The sequence below is a fragment of the Euprymna scolopes genome, chromosome 32 (genome assembly GCF_053919585.1).
Source record: "Euprymna scolopes isolate OS-2025 chromosome 32, ASM5391958v1, whole genome shotgun sequence".
NCBI lineage: Eukaryota > Metazoa > Mollusca > Cephalopoda > Sepiida > Sepiolidae > Euprymna > Euprymna scolopes.
The window spans coordinates 84,402,284-84,409,159 of NC_136513.1; positions in this window are offsets into that span (position 1 = coordinate 84,402,284).

Consider the following 6,876-nt stretch of genomic DNA (forward strand, 5'->3'; position numbering starts at 1 on the left):
AAAATCTTTGGATTCGGCATTAAATAACCTGAAAAGGGTTGATATGCCGTTAAACAAAAACAACCAACCAACCAACAATATAGGGATGCTGAACTCTAATGTAAAAAAAAAAAAAAATAAATAAATGAATAAATAAATAAAAACAAACTAAAAGGTGAATTTACATTATTTTGGGTGTACGAGATTTTCTCTCCGTCACGGATCTTGTTCGTAAATAAGAACACGTTCTATTTGTTTTACAAATGTTTGTTGTCAACAGGCAACAAACAAGATCTAAAAAAAAAAAAAGATTTAAAAGCAATAATTAGTAATCGTAATCCTCAAGTTTCCACAACATCAACGCAACAGACGTAAAGGAATCAAGCAAACACCCATTTTCAAATCACGCACTATAATTTAAAGTGAATGTTGGCTCTTCTTTGCGCAAAACGAGGGTATCCTTTAAAAGTTTCAAATTTTACTAGTTATAAGAATATTCATAGATACTAGCAGGAGCCGTGGAAATTCCACGGAGTGACAATTATACAGTAGAACCTCGGGATACGGCATTAAAATTAGTAACAAAATACAGTACAGTTTTTTAATATATATTCATATAATCAAATAACATTACAAATAACACCGTAAGTCTGGGCAAATACCGTAACCAGAAACCGGAAAAACATCGTATTCCACATCGTAACCTGAAAAAACGTGTCCTAGAGCCACGGTATCCCGGGGTTTTACTGTATTTAATCAATAAATATGCTTTTTTTACATAGGTCTCACCACTTATCAAGCCACTCGAGGATAGGAGTTATTGTCTGTACAGTAGACAATGGGATAATACCATTGTAATCGTTAGTAGTGTAAATTTGGTAAATTGGATTACTTAGGGCGAACGGTTCATCAAGATTTTGTTTACGTTGGACTTGAAGACAACACGAATTGTAGTCAGATGGAAAACAGGCAAACGGAAGAGAGTTCCACAAACGTGCAGTTCTAAGAAAGAAGCTTTGTTCATGGAATATACGTTTTGGTTTAGGCTCAGATAAGAGTGAGGAAAATTATTGACAGTGGTTACAGCTAGACGAGTGTTTTTCGTGAGAGTTTGGCGAAGAGGACATGTTTTAATAAGTCTGATGCTGATTCTGGTTGAGTAAAAAATTAGTTTCTTTTGGACAGAAAAACCAAGAACACACAGCAAATATGAGTTTATTTACATTTCTATGAAAATACCGTGTATTTTAAATATAGAACTGACCCAAATGTTTGGCTACAGTAGAGGGCACAACGATCAGTGGTATATAAAGTGATGCACTGATGCACAGGAAAGTTAACCTCTTTTTCATTCAGCTTAGCGACCGTGCGCAAAAATGGCACTTCGAGTCTACAATCCGTTTCAGTAACCAATACACTATAATTTCTTCTTCTTCTTCTTCTTCTTCTTCTTCTTCTTCCTCTATCTTCTCTTTTTTTGTATTTTTCTATATCTCTGTCTTTCCTTCTTGTGTACATTGTATTCTCTCTCTGTCTCCGCGCAGTCTTCTTCTTCTTCTTCTTCTTCTTCTTCTTCTTCTTCTTCTTCTTCTTCTTCTTCTTCTTGAATGATCACTCCGATGTCGGTAAGGTAAACAATTCCAAATTTACCCATTTTAAAAAAAATGAATTTTCCCCAAATCAGATTATGTTGCCCTGTCGACTAAAGCAGTAAAATTCCAAACAAATTCATTGAAACAAGTTATTGATTTGAAGAATATTAAGACGATAATGATTTTCGCAATATAAATATTTATTGTTTAAAAGAAAAAGAAAGAATCAATTGTCATAATTGTAATTAAATAAGACAAACGTTTTTGTTTTTCGCAGAATATTTATGTCAATTAGTTTTATGGAAGAAGTAAGGGTCATTTCTTCTTAATAGTATTGACACTGTCAAGAATTTATTATTTCGAAATGAATATGATTTTAAATAGTAAATTATACAGCTTGATACAGAAAGCACAATGGAATCTCTATGAGATGTCGAGATTGTTTGATAATCTATAAAGAACCGAAACCATCTCTGACCAATCCTCATGAATTCCCAACAGAACTGAACAAACAATAGCTAATCTTGTGTGATCAAATTTGGACTAAACCTCAAACTAATTTCTTGTTAACTATAAGCACGTTTCGATCTCCTTGCTTAAGTTAAATAATAAAATGGGTCAAGGGTGTGAGTTCCATATAGAAACGTTGATTCAATTTGAATAAAGTAAAATACGCATCAAGTGCGCTTGAAAGCCAAATCACAACATAATATTAGGAAAAAAACGAAAAAAGAAAACAACATACTGAGGATGGAGTTTAGCTCTGAAATATATTTATGTTATAAATTTCAAACAAGTAAAATATTGGTTTATTTTACTAATATTGCGTTGTCATTTGACTTTCCAGCGTACTTAATGCGTATTTTATTTTATAATAAAATGGGATTGTCTGTGTGTTTCGCCATTTCCCTGAATATTTTCTTTTTCTTTTCCTTCTTTTTTTTCTTTGTCTTCTCCTTTTTCTTTCTCTTCTTGTCTTCTACTTTTTTTCTTTTTCTTTCTTTCCTTTTTCTTCTTTTCTTTCTTTTTTCTTTATTTTCGTTCTTCTTTTCTCTTATTCTTACTATTTTTCTTTTTTCTTTCCCTTATTTTATTCCTCTCCTTCTTCTTTCTCTTCTTGTTCTTAATTTTTCATTTCTTCTTCTTTATTTTATTCTCTTCCTCTTTTCTTAGTCTTTTCTCCTTCTCCTCTTTCTAATTTCTCTTCTTTTTATTTTTTCTTTCTCTTCTTTTTCTTTCTCTTCTTTCGTTTCATTTTCTTCTTTCGTTTCATTTTCTTCTTTCGTTTCATTTTCTTCTTTCGTTTCATTTTCTTCTTTTTTCTTTTTCTTCTTTTTTCTTTTTCTTCTTTCTCTTCTATTTACTCTGCTACTTCTTTCTCTTCACGTTTCTTCTTCTTCTTCTTCTTCTTCTTCTTCTTCTTCTTCTTCTTTACATGCTCGCCTCGGAGCAAGCATCTTTTTTTTTATTTGTGAGCCAGTGTTATGGCTGTCTCTTAAATTCACACAGAATTCGATTGTTTTCGAGAATAGTGGCGTCTCGAGAAATACTGCATTTTCTAAGAACAAACGAAAAACACAGGAAATAGTGACGCCTTCTCTCTAAAAAAATAAAACAAGCCATGATACTTGATTTTGCCCTATAAACTTTAATTCTAACCAGAAATTAATTTAGAATTAACAATTTAAAACTCCAAAATCAACTTTGAATTTCTCTCGACCACGAAGAAATCACAATGGCGCCCATTTCTCTAATGGACAGTTGCTGTCCAAAACAAAAACTGTACGATAATTTTAATAATGGACAATTATACTAACTTTTATTACTAAATTCAGGAATCTGTTCAATTGTCCTGAGACCATCATCCCTCCTTCTTTAAGAAGGTACGTTAGTATATTCTGTGGAAATTGTTTCAGACAAGACGTGAAGCCACTTGATCTAAGGGGCTAAGAAATAGCATTTTGATGTAGAAAAAACTGGTCAAAGATAAGTGTGAGATGAATAAATTCCGACCCGGAAAACAAGAGTTATTTCCCCTTTGTTAGAAACATTAGATCGTAGATTTGAGGGTTAAAGGATAAAATAAGAGAAAAGAGAGTTACGAATTTGCCGGAAGTAAACCCAAGTCCGACGTGCTGCTCCTCTTATATTTATATGCTTGTTAGTCATGGAATATTACCCAAAACCTAGTTTCCATCGAACAAGAAGAGATAACAATGGTGACTATTTCTCTAATAGATATGTTCTGTTTAAAACAGAAATCATACGACCAATGTACTATTATAGTAACTTTTAATGTTCGATTCAGTAACTTATATTATTTAGAAGCCTCGAACTATTTCTCTCATCTCGAGTGTCATTTGCACAACGTTTCGGCCGATGTAACCTTCAGGGGTATCTTGTCAAACTCGGGAATGTTGCTGTTGAACTCTCGGATAGTATTTCAAACGGGATAGTATTTCAAACGGGACTCTTTATTTACTTCACGGGAGTAGTATGCTCTCGTCCCGTCAGCCATGAATAGACAGAGGTGCAAAGTAATTCGCAATTGTATTTATTAGTCAACCACACTAAGGATTGAACCTTTAATCTTCAGGAGAATATCACCTGTAAAATCGATTTTTCCAAGTACTCTAACCACTGCGCCACGGGACAGTTCTAGTACTACTTTAAGGTGCCTTAAACCTATTTTATCTCTAGTTGTAGATATCACTATTTAGTACTAATTATTATTACTGTATACACGCACATATATTATAATTATTATTACTGTATACACGCACATATATTATAATTATTATTACTGTATACACGCACATATACTATAATTATTATTACTGTATACACGCACATATATTATAATTATTATTATCTCACAAGAAGCTTTCACACAGGTCATAAAGGATCTCTCCTTGAAAACAACCTCTGGTGTTTCCAGGAAGCTGGGTGACAACAAGTCTCCCAAGTTTTCCAGTACTCTCCCCCTCTTGATATCATTTGCAAATGGATTTGCATTATCGCAACCGCCGCTTACCATTAATTTCTCGCTGGCAGTGCAGCGGTCATTGGTCTCCATTGGAATTTGAGTGGCAATAAATCTCCCCAAGATCCCAGTTCTCCTCATACTTGTCCAGCGGAGGTCTGGTCAGTGCTCTCTCCTTGGTCTTTCCACCCTACTTGACACTTCTCGCCTATTTGACTTCATTCTTTTTTTCGGGGGGGGGGCGGTGATTGGGTAATGGGAGGGGATGGGGGACGGGATAGAGAACTTATGGATATGCATCTTCAATGTTCTTAGTTCAATGTAACGCATCTTCATGTTTTGTCTCTGCAGTAGCTTGCGTAGTCCGTGCATGTGACTTGTGTGTATTAGTTTCTGCATTCAAGGGTTTTCCTTAATATTTCAGCTGTTTTCATTATTGTTATTTATTATTGTTATCTATTATTATTAGTATTATTATTATTATTATTATTATTATTATTATTATTATTATTATTATTATTACTGTACATATTATCTATTATTAATAATTAATCGTCCCCCATAGCGTATTAAATTGTATACTAGGTCTACTTAGTAATTGATTATCGCCCAACATATATGCTGCTTCTTTGAGTCGTCTTACACTCCACCGTCCTTTTTTTGTCTATAATTCTCGCTTCGTTGAGTGCAGTATCTGTTCTGGTGCTGTTTTTTTTTAAATTATTATTTTTGCCTACTGCCAGAGTGTTCCTTTTTTTAGGAAGCTGGTTTTCCTCCACATTAAAATCGACCTTTTGTCACATATTGCTCTCGTGGGGAAGCAATTAGTATTACAGATTGCTTCGTCACACAATAGTAGATGGTTTCCACCTCCAAGGTATGGTCAGCCGTACCCGACTTTTGAATCTCTCACAGTTATCCGAAGAATCCAAATAATACAAATAACCAATCCTCAGCTGAAAACATTGAGAAATGTGACGCAATTTAGTTTCTTTTTCACCCCAAAGCAAGACACTTAGAACGTAAGGGGCTACTACTTGGGATCGTGTCAGATAGGCGACTGCTGGGAGCTGAGCAGCAAGATGTCTGTTCATATTACATATAAACTTCTGCAGCACCTGGTATCCCCAAATTGGCCACTCATCTGGTACTGACCAGGCTAAACATTGCTTAACTTCGGTGATCTATCAAGATCCGATGAGTAAACGTGATTATGACGTATGTCACTTGGACGTAAAGGGCAGCTATGAGGAATCATGTTTATCAAAAGATTGCGGAGAGTTGAGAAGCGAGGTGTCCGTTTGTTCACGTTACAGCGTGGAATGATAAAATTGTCGCCCTACTAAAGACGACATGATTCCATTTCCGTTTGATAAAAACCGGGTTTCTTTTTTGTTGCAGACCATGTACTAGTTGGCCAGTTGTGTACAAATCCTCAGAGCGATAGGAGCCTTCTATTATGTCTGAAAGTTACACAAGATTCACTGAGCGTGATCGGAGATGCGCCGCTGTACAACTCATGCTCTCTACCGATCAAGGTTATGACAACAGGACCATTTCCACACCCTAAAAATGCATGGTGATGAAAACAAAGTTTCCGGACACGGTTATGGTCTTTGGTGTGAGTTCAAGTGTGGGCCACATCGTGCCACGTCACATGTTCGAAGTTGGTTTGATAGTCAACACCAAAGTGTACCTGGATGTGTTGAAGAGTGTGGCGATACCCTGGTGCAATAGGGTGACTGCTTGCTGACCCTGGGTGTGGCAACAGGACTCGACGCCGGCCCACAAATCCAAAGAGACCTAGGCTTGGCTTCAGAAGAAGTGCTACGATTTTCTACCCTTCTCTGACTGCCCTTCCATTCTCTCCCGACCTGAACCCGCTGGACTACTTCGATTTTTCATACGTCGAGAACAGCACCAAGATGACCTCCCACAACACCAAAGCCAGCCTGATCACCACCATCTGCCGAGTATTCGCTGAGCTCCCGCAGGCGCTTGTGGAAATGACACGCTCCCGGTTCCAGACCCGTATCAAGGCGGTGATTGACGCTGAAGGCGGCTACATTGGATAGATATCAGTTCTACTACATAATCAAGTTACTTTAACTGATCTTTTTCGATAAAAGTTTTAAAATAAAGCTGTAGTGTCGTTTTCTTTAGGGCGACAAATTTATTGTTCCAACCTAGACAGTCAAGGAAGCAGGAAACAGGGAGAGAATTCCAAAGTTTAGCGATTCAAGGGAAGAAACAATTAAAGTAGAAGGGTTTTCGGCATCAAATGGCCTCAACAGTGAAGGGGTGGGATGTTGCTGCTGTTCG